Source organism: Osmerus eperlanus, chromosome 17 (assembly GCF_963692335.1).
Source record: "Osmerus eperlanus chromosome 17, fOsmEpe2.1, whole genome shotgun sequence".
NCBI lineage: Eukaryota > Metazoa > Chordata > Actinopteri > Osmeriformes > Osmeridae > Osmerus > Osmerus eperlanus.
Window position 1 is genome coordinate 13,607,319 of NC_085034.1, and position 17,084 is coordinate 13,624,402.

General features: G+C 41.3%; 1 long non-coding RNA gene across 1 annotated transcript; it reads left to right on the plus strand.

Annotated features, from left to right (window-relative positions):
* The first annotated feature begins 13,885 nt into the window (after positions 1 to 13,885).
* Positions 13,886 to 15,343, plus strand: LOC134037977 (uncharacterized). The gene is made up of 3 exons (XR_009932624.1): positions 13,886 to 14,057; positions 14,530 to 14,589; positions 15,280 to 15,343. It is a non-coding gene; the product is annotated as an uncharacterized LOC134037977 (long non-coding RNA).
* The last annotated feature ends 1,741 nt before the right edge of the window (positions 15,344 to 17,084 follow it).

Consider the following 17,084-nt stretch of genomic DNA (forward strand, 5'->3'; position numbering starts at 1 on the left):
CCTTTCGGAATGGCCACCTCCTCCTCCAAACGTGGCAGCATCCCTTCTAGGTATTGGCAGTTAACCTTAATGTCCCTTCGGACCCTCTCTTCCGGGTCCCCCTGGACACTCAGAGCATACTCACGAGATCCTAGATAGGCGAGTCATGCTGCCTCACACGTGGGGATATGCTGTTTTATCATGTTCTCAGGTACGGTAAGCCCCCTGTTGGTTTTCTCCTCGCATTTTTCCCAACCTAGGTGTGTAGAAGTGACATACAACTCCTCGGTCCTGGCCTTGGAGCATACATAACAGTCTGACAACCCGTTAGCTTGTGCTGTGAACTCCACAGATACCATTGAAGTGGGCTGGAGCAACGTTTATTTCAACCTCAAATCTTTCCATAGTTTTGACTGCGGGCCTTGCCTGAGCCATTACTTGGGCTACACATTCTATGTTATAGTCATTACTGTACATGCCTTCTCCTAAAACATCCCTAGAGCTCAGCCTTACCTCCACCCCTCCTTCACTGGGCAACGTGCCCAGTGAAAGATTTTGCGGTGCCAGTGTGGGATCTGCCAGGGGCGCCTTGTCCTTGCTCGGCCTCCTGTAGCTTGGAGGCTGCTCGGGTAAGGGCGCCGTCAGGTTGTTTGGCGGGTTTGGCCTTGGTTCGGGAACCTCGGTTTCCGGCCTCCCTTGGGATCCTGACCCTGGCACGTCCTGGACTGGTTCACTTTCTCCCTCCCCCTTCTTCCCAGTTGGAATGCAACCAGGGAAGGGATTGTTTGTTGTCCCGGCGGTTGAGTTTCATTTTCTGATCCCTTTCTTGGGAGCAGGTTTGAGTGACTGTTCGCCGTTGTCCAGGGTGGCTTGGTAAGGCTTCCAAGCCCTGGATATGGTCCTTGGTCTTAAGCAACGACCACGCCCAGTCCTAGGACTGAGATTTAGACAACGTCATTTGTGTGCTTTGCTTTAGGACAGCACAGTCCTGTACTGTCACAGGGAGATCGGAGTCAATATGTGTTTATCAAGTCTGATCCGGGATTTTTAACAGTGATTCGAGATGAAATCACATGGTTGACCCTTCAAGCTGTACTGTGGTCACAGTCGCTCGTGTCCCTGTGCACAGTTTCTACGTGGAGTGTTCCACTTTCTCCGGTAGATTTTAAGAAGACTCGGCTACCAGGCTGGATACTGGTTGGTTCTCCGAGACTCCTCCTTCTCCTCTCTCCTCCATCTCCTCCTGCAGAAGTATTCCTTGGTGTATCCTAGACACCATGTACTCCTACAAAACATCTTCAACAAAAGCTTCGGCATTGTTTAAAGATTAGACTTCTAAATTAATGAATCTTGTTACTTTATTCTTCATAATATTTCCTTAGTGTGGCTGTTATTTATCTACTAAATACTGTTTAAAGTTATCGATTTCAAGTTGCCTCCGCTACTCCTGGAGACCATAGTTCGAATTTTTTGTTTATCTTCCATTACTCATTAACTCCCCCCTTCGCATAGTAATGTAATCTATGGGATTCCTAAAAAGACAGAAGATAACATGTTTAATAGTGGCAAACTCAATCCTTCATATTTTCTTCACACTTATCTAATATTTTCACCTCTTTCTCTTTTTGGGTCTGCTTCTAAGCAGAGTTGGGGACATTAATTAAACCTTTTTAAATGTTTTTTACCTTCTTCGCTCCTGTTCCACCACAGAAAATCCTTCAAACCTCTGGATTCCTGAAACAAGATCCGTCTACTGACAGAGTTAGTTCAGCATTCCAATGGCTACGTTTCGAATTGGTTCTCAATTTTTACCTGCTCAAATGTCTTGAGCTTCACAATCATGGGGATAACCCCATGCGGCAGAAAAAATAGTGTTTAGCTGGATTTTACAGTGGTGGATACAGGTATTTCACTTTAGAGCATAACTAATCAAAATGTTAATTGTTATGCATAGCGAGTTTGCATAGCGAGTTGGGGGATCATGTGAGGCAGGGGGCAGGGGGGTGGTTAGGGGTTGTTTTTCTTTCTCACCTTTCTTGCGAGTTCTTCTTTCCACCTCCGCCACAACCCCCTCTAGCCCCCTCCTCCCCAGCAGATACATGGTTGTGTCGTCACGCCCCCCTCGGAGCTTGGTGCACAGTTCATGGAGGATCTGCTTAACGGATATAGAACAGCTGTCAAAAGAGGTTATTGGAATTGTTCTCTCATCCTGTACCTGGAGGTTGGGTGCCGCAGGCATGGACTCAGCTTGGTCATCAGTGACGTCATCATTTGGGTTTGGGTTCCTTCCAGCACTGGCTCGCTCGGCCTCCTCCAGCAGATATCTGACGTAGTAGTATGCCTTTACTAGTTGCGGGCCTGTCAGACCGCCTTCCATTATCTCGTTGCCTGCCCCTGGGGGGTCTGGCATTGCTTCTCCGGCTGGGAGAGTCTGGCCAGTGAGCCTGGCAGGACTCGCTCTGCCTCCTTTCCTCATTGCCATGGGTGGCACCTTTTGGAACAGTGGGCCTGGATGATCTAGACTTAATATAAGTATATGATTTAACAGTCCGAGCAACCCCCCCTTTCTCAGCTATACTGAGATATGAATCGGGATAAAACCTCAAGACTATACCCCTGGTTTAATAATGTGTATTCGTTTATTGCTTTATGTGTGTGGCAGAGGTCTTGTTGTACGGGAAAACCTTTTGCAAATGCAATTTTTGACACAAATATTTTTATTTGTTTATTAAACTTTCCAAAATAAACACTCGGGTGTCTGGTTTGTTAGGGTTAAACACTTCTTCGTATTGTGCCAGGCTGGTGGCTTCTCCGTCTGTAATTTCAGAAAGAACAGATGTAAGACAACTTGCATGAATCATTTCCTATTAATTTCTACATTTACATACCATTTTCCCTTGTAGGAAATCATTTATCATCAGTTTATTCCTTTTTTCCCTAAAGAACTTGCATCTCTTTTTATTTTTTTACCGTTTTCTAAACATCGTTTTTTATCTGACTCCATTCCCCAAACATTGTGATGCTGTTAGTTTTTGGAAAATATTAACATAAAAGTTATGTGTTCATTTTTAGAAAGTATTTCAGGTTCTTTCAGCTCCCATAAAAAATACCACATCATAGACTATGATGAAACAACATGTTTCTATTATTTCTAGCCTTTTTTCTGTCTGGTGCTGTTGGATACCGTTTCATAAGTTCTATTTCACAATGTTTATACAACTTCCCATTTAATTAGATCCTACCTCCGTGATTTTATCTATTTAAGTTCCTTTTCTGGCGTTTGCACGGCGCGTCTTAAAAGATACAGGTTTATAACTCCTGTATTTTAACTTTTTAGACTAAGAATTTAGAGTGCACCCTAATTTCTCTGCTTTTACCTTGTTGTTCTAAGTACACAAAAACCTCCAGAAATGAACTGGTTAAATTATCTCCATACTTTTTTTTCTTCCTATTTACAATTCTGCTAGATTTCGTAAAGGGTTGTTTAGTTATTTTCCTAAATTCTTAAATGTTGGTCACTTCCCTAAATTCTGGCGCCGAATGAACTACAAAAATCTATTTTTAGACACATTTAGATCGGCAAATTAGCCTAAACACGTACGCATTTCTTGAATAACATTTCCCAGTTCTATGCGGTTTTGTGATACCTAGACTTTATCATGCTTTACTTGGTATCAAAGTTCATTTAAAAATAGACCCCACTAATGTCTATCTCTAACTGAGATTTGTGTCTTAGGAGTGATCTGTGCGTCCATCAAACCCCCCACATTGCCAAACTGCTTTGACAAGATACACGTCTCCGCGACAGTAGAAAACTTAGCACATATATATTCATTCATTCATCATTCATTCGGGATTTGGACATACATGGGGTTTTGACAAGACAATTTCCTGCGTGATGCAACATTTTTACGTTTGCATCCGAAAGCACGGTGCCCCTCTCCCGGTCCTCTGTTCAATAGCCATATTATACATTTTATAAGTAGTTTTCTTACCTTTTATCAAATATGTAGGTTTTTGGATCACGTATGGAGGTCGCCAATTGTGGTGGCTAGCATTTTGGCCGAACAGGTGCGAAGGATGAACACGGAGTCAGTCCAAGTTTTCAGATGCAAACGTAAATGATTTTATTGATCAAGTACAGGGGCACATACGGTTAGGTCTTTCCGAGCACAAGATAGAGAGCCTACTCAACAATTGAATACAGACAGCATTTATAGTGCACAGAACGCCCCTTATCTAAATGGCCGTTTAGCCGGCCATGGTGTGTTCATCTCCCAAACCCCTAAAATGTCAGTTTGCCCTGCCCTCTGTTCCTCGTACAAGGTCTGAGTTCTCGTGGGTGCCTCTCGTTATCTCTTGTGAGCGTTTAGTAAATATGTGATGTTCTCTCAGTATCCTACTTAGAGGCAAAATGTCAAGACAACCCTGTATCGTGGTGTTTTTCCACCCAGCTTAACCTGAGGTGTCTTACATCCAGTTTTCGGCTTACGACATTATCTTCTGTCCCGTCGTTTGAAGCATACATTTTAGCTCCAGCATTCGTCTCCTATTAGTATTGATCTTATTGATCATTTCACGTTATCGGGGCAGCGTGTGTTATCAGCAAACGTTCGTGTGTCCCATTATTAATCTGAGCATATCGATTTTTAATCCATTATTAAATTTAGCATTTTAATTGTTTAACTTTTTAATAGTCCTGTTAAATGTGCCTGAAAACGCCTAAACAACATACCCAAAGTACATTGAAAGCTATTGTTGAACCATTTGGAGTACATGCATGTAAATGGTCTCTTTTGAAAGGTGACACTGAAGTTATTTCCCCTGTTGTTAGGACCCCTGTAAGTCCTACTGGTGTTGAGTAATAGAAGCTTGAACACAAGGAAACAAAGTTTCTATCTCCGACTAGATTTTGTTTTGAAAACAGAGGCCTGAAGAGGCCTAGAGGTGGTAGGTATTGTCTCATTTCAGAGCCAGTCAAAGCCAGTTTGAGAAATTTGTTTAGAACGAGTGTGTGTGTGTGGGGGTGGTGCAGGACGCACAGACCTAGTTGGCTGTAGAGGTGAGAATCGATAAGGAATCGAATCGATAAGCAGGAATTGATAAGGAGTCGGAATCATTAAAATCTTATCAATACGCATCCCTATTCAAATCACATTTACAAAGAGATCAAGAGCACACGTGCAATGTGTGTAAATTGTGTTTGAGTGATACGTTTTTTTTAAGGTCTCTATAGATTGAGGCATAAATTGGACCCATATTCACCAACGGTATGACATAAATTCTGGTCTGATTTCTTGTCATTCAGATAAGAGGAGCGATCATTTACTTCAGAATGACAACAAATCGTGTCAGTTGTGTCTTAGCAAGACTAGCTTCAAAGTCAGAGTCCCTTTATACACGATAAGAGAAGAAGAGAGACTGATTCTAAATGTTTTGTAATCCAAATCACTATCGCCAGCAAAACCATGTATTTGCTTTTCAATCTGTGACAGGGGTGATGATCATAAGGGCAGAGTTTTCACCTCTATAATTCAGACAGGTACAGAAAAATGGATAGAGCTTCTCTGTGAAGGTGCAGCCAGTTTAAGAGTACATATGAAACTTGGCCTCCACATCTTAAAAATAGACCAGACCCTCCTCAAACACCCCCACCTCCTGGGACTTATTTCTCAGGGAGAGGACAGTAGGGCAAGCATTAGCTTCATACTCATCTCCATTCCTCAGACATATAGTCCAGTATTCATTCTTAGGACTCACTGTAATCTTCCCCTTCCTGTTGATAGACTCTGGCCACTCCCAGATCCAAATCAGTCTTCCCCTCAGCCTGCATCTCATAGTAGAACCTCCCTGAGGAGAAGCCCTGCTTTCCCAGAACATAGACACAAAGATCAAAGGTTGTTTTGTTGGTGAATAAACCAGTTTCTTTGTTTGAACCCACTTTTGCCTGCTCTGTCCGGTTTTGACGCACTGCCCTACACCCCGCACCGTGGTCTAGCCTCTCATGATACCACACCTGTTTCTTTGCTGCTTTCTGCTTCTCCTCAATCACCTTAATGAGCTCAGCCTGGCTTCTCTCCAGAGCAGTGGAGACCTGAACACTGTCGGATATCTCTTTCAGAGATTAAAGTATTAACAAAGCGATCTGGTCTCTTATCAAAAGTATTTTTACACATGGGACATGTGGGATACAGGCCTTGCAGAAGTTGTGTGCACATGAAGTAAAGACAGGATCTGTGATCACATACAGACAGAACACAGGAACTGATCTTCAGACAGGAGACTGCTGCTGGAAGCCATTTCGAGTAAAAAGCCAAAAGTTAGTTTATGAATCTTGTGAACCTATGAACTCATTAACAAAACTGTATAATTGTATAAATTGTACTTCCATAAAATGACAAATAGCCTACAAAAATAGTGCAATATAGAAATGCTACATAAAACACTGCTATAAAATGTACATTCCATTAATTTAGGAGAACCTTTAATCCAAAGCGTGCATATAGAAAATACAGCTGAATATCAAGGATCAGAAGAGCTTAGTTCTACAGAGTCATGTAACAGTCAGTCTAACAGCCACATCATTATTGTATACAACTGAGGTTACATTTATCAGGTCAGATTGAATATTTGTTCTCACCTGTTGGTACTAATGTTGTGCTGTCTCTGATATGTGTATAATCCAACCTAAACACTAACTAAACTAAGTAGAACGAGTTTCCTGAGTTTAGAATGACTTTAGTTTAGTTTCAGTGAGATAATGACAAGAGGCTAGTCCCCTCCCAGTCCTCTGTCCTGAACAAAGCTAACCCTTTCATGGCTGAATTATATCTAGCAAGTCAGCTGAACAGGAGGGGTTTCATTTCCTCAAAGCTATAAAACAATTGACCTTCCAGTTGATCCTCCTAACTTCATCTCTCAATCAAATCCTGTTAAATAATGAATGACTTAAAAGCAGAGAATGAATTGTCACAGTAGTGTGTATACTGATGGTGTGACTGTATGACAAACATTTTCAGTATTTCACGGCTTGAGCTAACCTGATGGTGTAGAACACTGCAGAGTGTCTCCTCAAATACTGATGCGTTTTAACCCTTGTGCTGCCTTCGGGTCACATTGACCCGAAGGTTCACAACGACCCATCGTTGTGCTGCGACAACTTTACCCAATACAAAAGCAAATAAAAAGCATTTTCTTTTAACCCTTGTGCTGCCTTCGGGTAACATGACCCAAAGGTTCACAACAAACCATCGTTGTGTTTACCCAATTTTACCCAATACCAAAAAATATATATATTTTAACCTTTGCAATGTGGGGGGTCTGAGACAGCCCGAAGGTTAAAAGAAAATGCTTCACTTTGTTTTTGTATGCGGTAAAGTTGTCGCAATACGACGGTGGGTCACAATGACTGACGGGTCAGAATGACCCGAAGATAACACAAGGGTTAACCTTCGTGCTGTGGGGGGTGTGAGACAGCCCGACGGTTAAAATAAAATGCTTCACTTAATTTTTGTATGAGGGAAAGTTGTATCAACATGTGGGGGGTCACAATGACTGAAGGGTCACAATGACCCGAAGATAACACAAGGGTTAAGGCATACAACCTTGACGAAATGTCTCCTTTCTTACCCATCTCCCTCCCCTCTGTAGATTTTATATGTCAAAAGGCTTCACAGCTCAATAGCTTCATGTAGTAATGATACAGAAGACAGTAAGGAGAAGCTGGAGATGCCTCCATGTGGGCATTTGTGGGCATTTGTGTCTGGATATAAATGCATGCAGACCTGTAAGGGGGACCTCTAAGGGGGAAGCATGGACCTTCAATTAGCATTCCTGTAGGTGATTGTGTGACATCAGCTGATGACATAACGCACAGCTCGAGTGCCATAACCAGAACTAGCTTCACCATTCATGAAGCTCTTTAACAACCTTAGTGGTCTTAGCACCTATTATGTTTCTTACAATACAACTGGTGCCCAACCCCACCTAAACCCTGTACTCTGTCTGTACTGTAGCACTGTACATCACAAAACCAGGACTAAACATTTATCAGGTAAACAAGCCTCACCATCATTTATCAGGTAAACAAGCCTCACCATCACACCTACACTGTACCGCACTCTCCTTCAGTCAACAACAGTCAACACTGAGCAGACAAAGCTGTGCATCACCCTGTACACCACTCACAGACAACTGGAGAGTCTGAGAGACATACAAACCTCTCCTGACTGTATGTTCCCCTATTTGTCACATACAGAGCACACCCTAAAGGCCGAAATATACTTCTGCGTCTCCGTTTACGGATGGGCGTTTTTTCGTAAGTCGTCGTGGAGTGTTTATTTACCTAGGTTATCGAGAAGTCGGAGCAAATTTACAAATTAGCCGTTTCATCAATAACATATGCACATTTTCAGCAACTACACTGACCATTTCTCGTCACATTTGAAATCAGATGATGATTTACATGTACTTTTTAGCTGAAATATGACTTGTGAAAACTAACAGCAATGGCGGTCAAAGGATTCTGTTCGTCCTGTTTATCACGGCAACCCCGCCCTCGCCCCTGACGCAAGCGGTTCTTAATACTGACCAATCACAGCCAAGGGGGTCTCCGTAGCTCTCCGTCGCTCTCCAAAATTACGACGGATAGTTAGAAAATTCAGGAGGTGCACGTCGAGCTCTCCGGGGCTCTCCGAGGGCTGACGGAGAGCTCGTAGAGGGCGTTCCCATGTGTCCGTTTTTCGAAAAACGCAGAAGCATATATCGGCCTTTACTCATTCACTCTCTAAGGTATATCACACAGTGATGCACACTGGTAACATGAAGTTGCCATACAAAGCATTGACTTTGATGAAGACAGAGGGGAGATATGCAGCAGACGATCTACCTTCACCAACTGGAGAAGGTTCAGGAGATCAAACTCTCAGTAGAGACCAGCAAGAGAGATGCAGAGCGAGAGATATCAGACAGTGTTTAGTCAGCTTTTACTTTTTATGCTCCCAGCCTTTGGAATACTCTGCCAGAGAACCTAAGAATGGCTGAAACTGTGGAAACCTTTAAGCAAGATCTTAACCCTTGTGTTATCTTCGGGTCATTCTGACCCATCAGTCATACCTCTTTACTGTACCTTTGATATTTATTGTGGCTTTAAATAGATAGGGACATTGTAGTCTGCAGTGTCTTTTCACCATTCTGCTCAGCGAGATTTAAAAGCCAGCCGCAAGGATATACTTTGTGATCTGTACTGTCTCTTTACTATTGCTGCTGAGTGGGCTTTACAAGCCAACAGCATCTCTACTAGTTCGTTACCTTCGAATGTTTCTCGTGTACTGTATGCTGTTTGTGTCTTATGGTGTTTCAGGCAATATAGGCCCATTTAGGCAGGTAAGTTAGGCCAACATTTTCCAGTAGCTTCCTTTTAAATGCTTTGTGTGTTTTATTTTTTTGTTTTATTTATAATTTTTTTGTATAACGTGTCGTGTTTCTTATGATGTAGAATGAATGAACTGTTCTTTGAAATATGTTGGCACTTCACATTCTCCAGGAGAGTGCTCGATCGTTTCATTTCAGAAGGGTAAGGGAAGAATATTTACAGTTCTCCTATACCGGCCCGGTGATCTGTTTTTTTTGCTTCCCTCTGGAAAGCTAGGGTCAAACATAAGTGTCTGTATCCCACTTACCCCCCCCCCCCCCCCTTTTCCCCTCTGTGAAGCGCATTGTGTTGCCTCCTGGCAAGAAATGTGCTATATACAAATACAGTTGGATTGAAGTTTGATTGATTGATTCAGGTCTTCACTGTTCTGGTGTGCTCCATCGAGAGAAGCCAGGCTGAGCTTATTGAGGTGATTGAGGAGAAGCAGAAAGCAGCAGAGAAAAAAGGCACCCCTCCACACACCAAGGACTGGTTTGAGATCAGTGTCCACAGTGGTCTGAGTGTGGGGGCAGCTGTGTCTCATCTGGAGGAGACACTCAATAAAGAGATGGAGAAGCTGTCTGAGTCTAAACTGAAGAAGATTAAATAGTATGCCGTGGATGTGACTCTGGACCCTGCGCTGTAGCACATCCGAATCACATCATGTCTGAGGATGGGAAACAAGTGAGGGATGAAGACAAACAGGATCAGCCGGACAACCCAGAGAGGTTTGATCATTCTGTCTGTATCCTGGGAAAGCAGGGTTTCTCCTCAGGGAGGTTCTATTATGAGGTACAGGTTGAGGGGAAGACTTGGTGGGATACGGGAGTGGTCAGAGAGTCTATCAACAGGATGGGGAAGATCACATCGAGTCTGGATACTGGATTGTAGTCCTGGTCCAGGTAACAAGTATATAGTTACTGGCCCCTCTGTCCTCTCCCTGAGACAGAAGCCCCAGAAGGTGGGGGGTGTTTATGGACTATGAGAAAGGTCAGGTCTCTTTTTATGATGTGGAGGCTAGGTCTAAAATCTACTCTTTCACTGACTGCACATTTACTGAGAAAGTGTACCTATTCTTTGGTCCTAGTCCGTATGATGAAGGTAAAAACGCTGCCCCACTGATCATAACTCCTATAAACTGAAAAGAAAGTCAGAGTTTCTTTGATTATCCATTGTTGAATATGGACCCATTTCTTACACAAGTTCAGTAACACACCAGCGATAGAATAAGTGATATGTTTATGTTATTGAGGCGGGGCTGGTAGCAAGCCAAGCCCAATTGAGTGGAGGAGGCTGGTAGCAGAGCCGAGCCTGATGCAGTTGGTGGAGGCTGGTAGCAGAGCCAAAACTGTTGCGGTTGGTGGAGGCTGGTAGCAGAGCTGAGCCTTGAGCGGTTGGTGGAGGCTGTTCCCTGAGGGGACGAGAGGATGATTACTGGCAGTGCCGCTTGCTTGCCATTTTGGTGCCCTAAGCATAATTCATTTATGATGCCCCCACACACACACCCCGAGAAAAAAACTTTTTTGTTTTTGCCAGTTTAACTTTTTATTACCAAACATATAACTCAATACCAACTAGAGAGGGTAAAATTTCTGGGGAAATTGTAGGGTGTGCTTGCTTGCGTCAGTTGCAGATGGGTCCGTTTATGAACTGTAATTTTTAGTGTTTGCTGAAAGCAAAAACACTATTGTTATTCTGCATACAGAGGGTCAGATGGCTGAACGGTTAGGGAGTCGGGCTATTAATCAGAAGGTTGTTGGTTCGATTCCTGGCCGTGCAAAATAACATTGTGTCCTTGGGCAAGGCACTTCACCCTACTTGCCTCGGGGAGAATGTACCTGAACTTACTGTAAGTTGCTCTGGATAAGAGAGTCTGCTAAAAAATGACAAATGCATACTTATTATGAATTTTCCTCCCTTTTTTTGCTCGCCTACTAGTTTCACACCGTTTAAGCTAGGAACACCGTTCAAACTTTATTTGATAAAGTCTGCATACTTTATCAAATAATATACTTGAACTGTTTATACCATTTTGAAGACAAGAATTAGGACTTTCTAATGATATAAATATTTGTATGATTATGTAAGGCAAATCATCCTTTGTCAAGACGATTTCACAGAGCCATTTTGACAAATCTTCTCCATCTGCAATACATTTTCAGAAAACCTCATTTTTAACCACTTTCAATACAAGATAGAGGATAAGTTAGAACGTGCGTAATTTTGTGGTTCAGAACAGCAGACAGATTTAAGACAGACTATTTTGTTTAAAAGTTATGACCACTGAAGTGATGAGTGGAAACGCAATTCCTCTCATAATAGAGCTAGCGCGATGGCTCTCCATAACTAAAAACGGTTTGACTTTTTTCCACAATCGACCAAGTTGGCCAAACAATGTATGTACATTGAGCTTAAAGTGTACATAATCTAGCTAGATCATTTTTCTTTTAGCAAGTTTCACAGAAATCTGCAAAAATCGAGGTTAAACACTCATAGTTGACCGTCACGAACAGCCAAACTGGGGTCACGTAAATGTTTGCTGCAGCTGGCGTTAATCCTACGAACAAACGCTTTGTAACTGAAAAGTTTTTACTTTTAATTGACGATATTGAACACAGATGTTAAGAAACTTGTCTTTACTCAAGGCAGACAAATATGATATGTTGTTTTAAAGTTATGGTTATTCTAGTGAAGAGTGCTTACAACGCTACGACTATCATCATAGCTGCCATAGAACAACGAAACTAGGTCACATAGCTAGCTACGTACTTCCTGCAATAACTATCGTTCGTTATCTACAAACAAATGCTTCGTAACTGAAGAGTATTTACTTTTTATTGGTGACATTGACAGAGGTTAAGGAACTTGTCTTTAATCAAAAGATCGTCTCCGTTTTCAATTTAAAGCAGTATCTAGCTTTCTGTAGGAAATATCCCATTGCATCCTCTCTCTAGCTTCGCTTCGGCTAAAGATGGACATGCATGTGTAAGGGGCACTTATTATAAGGTAAAGTGAAGTGCTGCCTTTCTAAGGAACTTTTCAAAAAGAAGAGAGAGAAGAATAAATATAGAATAGTTTACTCAAATTATATAGCTGGCATTTATTACACATCAAATATCAAACAGTATGACCTTGTTTCTCAGTTTCAACCTTCTTTCACATAAGTTGAGAAAATAAAATACAATGACCTCAGAGCACTGATGAAATAACCCCAAAATAATAAACCAAAGTGCATCTACCCGAGTAGTATGTTTTTGTGTGGTGAGATCTCGCTCTTATCTGTATGATGCAATGAAGGAATGGTGAGTAGAAAACAGTCCGTGTTGCAGGCAAGATGACCGTGCACGCCCTCTGCTCTTCTGCTGCACGTGTCCAATGGCGAACTCGTCCAATGGAACCAACCCTCAAATCATGCTCCCAGAAAAAAAACAACCAGCATAGCAGGGCAATATTCAATTAATCTCTCAATAACTTTACCAGATCTGGGAATATAACTTATTAAATCTTTGCATTCACTACATACATGAAACTCAAGCACTAGCATATCACGTAGTAACATAGCTTCAACATAGCATGGAATGGCTTCAAATCATTAAACTCACGTTCAACTCCAATGGGTTTTTGTTTCAAACTTATGCAGTACACATATCATCAATACATTTTCACACAATGCATTAAACAACTGAATTAACAGCAGAATAGAAATATAGAGAACTTCACGTGCTTGACTCACTAAACACATCTATCATGCTATGTCTGCTAGTAACACAATGACGAACACGTGTAAAACGCTCACCGGAGAAAAAGAATAGTAGAAGAAAGTAAACTTCTTGTTCTAATTTCGACCCGTTGTTCTGCTATTTCTTCTTTAGAAGTAGCTTTGGTGGGAAAAACCTTTTAACTAGCTCTTCAATGTTATCTTTAACTTATCTTATTATCTTTAATATCTTTAATATAGCTTCAGCTCACGATCATTCTGCTGTAAAAACGGTTTTCAGCAGATAGGTCAGCGGTTTTCAGCGGTAGGTCAGCTTTTTGGTAGCTATTTTATCCCTAGAGGATCTTCTCAATGCCACCTCATCTTCGGGGACAACCTCTGTCTGTTTTGACTCTGTGTGTTCTACATTTCCACTTTCCTCTGTCATCTCCAATCCATTTTGTGGTCCATTTCTAGGACTACAATGCTCACTCATGTCCATTGCAGGAACATTAGAAGGACTTCTTTTGGCTCGTACAATCTCAGGTGCAGGTGAGTATTGAACTTGACTTGATTTACTATTTCCATCGCCTCCAAGTTCCTCAGGTTCAAATGCTGGAGCTGCAGGGTTCAGTGTGGACACATCAAAACTCACATTAGCCTCCTGACTTGCAGAGACAGGCTCATTTTCCATCAGGGTGTCCTCTTCAGGGAATTCTACTGCATGAGACCTTTGCTTGAGTCTGGTTTCTTCTTGTAGAAATCCTCTATCCTGTTCGGCAATAGTCGAAGTCGAAGGTTGGTCATAAAGGGAGTAATACTCAACCTCATCCTGCTCTTCAGACAGTTCTCCATCTTCTTCAGCTCCATCATCAACCGTAAGAGGTGCGTGATCACGTTTCTGTCTGGACTTGGACTCCCTGGGATGTAATTCTTTGACAGTGGATGGGAAAAATCCACATGGCAAAAGTAGGTCTCTATGTAGAACTCTTTCAGGTCCACTTGTGTGTTTTGGGACGATGACATAGACAGGGGAGTCTTGGATCTGTTTAACAACAGTGTATATGATTTCACTCCAGCGATTTTATGCTTCCCTCTGATGCCCACATTCCGCACAAGGACTATGTCTCCTGCTACCAGTGTGGACTCTCTTACTTTGCTGTCAAATCTCTGTTTGTTATAAAGCATTCTTCAGACTGTGTTCAGTGGCCAGTCGGTAGCTTTCAGTTAGACTCTCTCCGTCAGCTTCTTGACGTATTCAGAGTGGGGTAGTTTACTGCTTCCCTCAGGGCTCAGCCCAAAAGCTATGTCGACGTCTTGGTTGGCGACCGAACATCAGCTGATAAGGGGAATAGCCAGTTGTATCATTTTTAGTGCAATTGTATGCATGGACAAGGGGCTGCACAAAATCCCTCCACCTCACTTTGTCTCCCTCTTCAAGTGTACCCAGCATCTCAAGAAGTGTCCTGTTAAACCGCTCCACAGGATTTCCACTTGGGTGGTAAGGTGTTGTCCTCGTCTTTTTAATGCCGAACAGCATACATAGGTCTTTGATCAGGGCTGATTCAAAGTCGCGACCTTGGTCACTGTTGAAGCCATTTCTGTGGAAATAATAGTTTTGAATAATAATTGTAAATTGAGAATTTAAGATTGAATAGTGTTTATGAGAACTATAAGAAATTGTGTTGCATGTGTAATGTAGAAATGAAAAATTTTGATAGTTTATCAGTGACGCTAAGAATAACGTAATTTGATTGGATGTTTGATTTGATATGAAAGAACAAGAAACACCGCAAAGCAGTCAGAAGCTATTGGACCTTGGAGCAACACAGTCTTTTTACCTACACTAATGCCAGTTAACTTGTTAGAAAAGTATTATCCTGAATTTTATACTGTATTACTTAAATCATTTTAAGTAAACTTTCAAAAGAAGAATTTCGGATTACAGACTTTTGTTTCTGAACTTTGGTGTCGAGTAAGAAAGAACTTTGAGGTCCTAAGCTAATGGGCTAAGCTAGGCTGCACCCACAGTCACTGTGCAACCGCTCTGGAAATCTGTAATGAATGAAAAATGTGTTCCATAGAGCTTTCGCCACTGTTCTTGACTTTTGATCTGCTGTTGGAACCGCTACTGCATATTTAGTGAAATGGTCTGTAATGACCAAGATGTTCTTTGTTCCTTTTCCATCAGGCTCCAGTGAAAGATAGTCCATACAGACCAACTGCAAAGGACGGCTTGTTTTTATATTCACCAGGGAGTACCACAGTACGCTATCAACAAAGGCAGTCGCATTTTCTTTCCCTCTCCTCCCCCTGACCTTCCCTGCTTGGCTTCTATCGTATTGTCTAGTTATTCACGGAGAAATGCACTGAAGTTTCAATCATTTGGATAGTTTTTGAAGATATTACTCAAAATCAAATACTACAAAAAGGAACAACCTGAGAGGACTAAAGCCCAAGGAGAACAGAAGTATTTTGGGCTGCCCTCCAAGACTGACCACAGGCAAGCAAACTAAAGCGGTAACACTTTATTTGAAGGGGTGTGAATAAGAGTGACATGACACTGTCATGTCACTGTCATAACCATGACATGACACATGAAAGGATGTTCATGAATGTTTATGAATGTTGTCATTAGGTGTCATTCGGTAAATTATGTCATTTCTTATGCAAGGTTGACATTGTTTCTGATGTCTTTGTTATGACAACTTGACATTAACTGAGACAAAATAACCTGTCAATGTCTTTGTCATGACAACTTGACATTAACTGAGACAAAATAACCTGTCACTGTCTTTGTTATGACAACTTGACATTGACTGAGACAAAATAGCCTAATTATCAAACTTGAATAAAATAATTTAGTTTTATTTGAGGTGTCTTGCTGTTGCCTCTCCAGTGCACCTGTTGTCACTTTAATTTGCACCAAAACAGGTGACAATTGATTCACAATTGCTTATGCTTCCTAACTGGACAGATTGATATCCCTGAAGTTTAAATGACAATGTAATATTGTGGTGATTACGTGTTATTACGTAATCACCACAATATTAATCAATTATGTTTTAGAGCAGTGTATTTAGCTTTATGTGTTAGCATTAAATACTACTGTCATATGGGGTTGGTTTTGACAATGGGGTTGGTTTTGACACGCTGTCATGAGACCATTATAATTGTGTCATGAATATTTTCCTTGACCTCAACTACAGTGGTAACATTTTCACTCGTCATAAAGATGTCATTAAGTGTTAATACACTGTCATATGCTTTTATAATAGTGTCAAGCATATTTTCATTGACCACAACTACAGTGGTAACATTTTCACTCGTCATAAAGATGTCATTAAGTGTTATTACACTGTCATATGCTTTCATAACAGCGTCATGAATATTTTCCTTGACCTCAACTACAGTGGTAACATTTTCACTCGTCATAAAGATGTCATTAAGTGTTATTACACTGTCATATGCTTTCATAACAGTGTCAAGAATATTTTCCTTGACCGCAACTACAGTGGTAACCTTTTCATTCGTCAAAGATGTCATTAAGTGTTATTACACTGTCATATACTTTTATAACAGCGTCATGAATATTTTCCTTGACCTCAACTACAGTGGTAACATTTTCAATCGTCATAAAGATGTCATTAAGTGTTATTACACTGTCATATGCTTTCATAAGTGTCAAGAATATTTTCCTTGACCGCAACTACAGTGGTAACATTTTCACTCGTCATAAAGATGTCATTAAGTGTTATTACACTGTCATATGCTTTCATAACAGTGTCAAGAATATTTTCCTTGACCGCAACTACAGTGGTAACCTTTTCATTTGTCATAAAGATGTCATTAAGTGTTATTACACTGTCATATACTTTTATAACAGCGTCATGAATATTTTCCTTGACCTCAACTACAGTGGTAACATTTTCACTCGTCATAAAGATGTCATTAAGTATTATTACACTGTCATATGCTTTCATAAGTGTCAAGAAT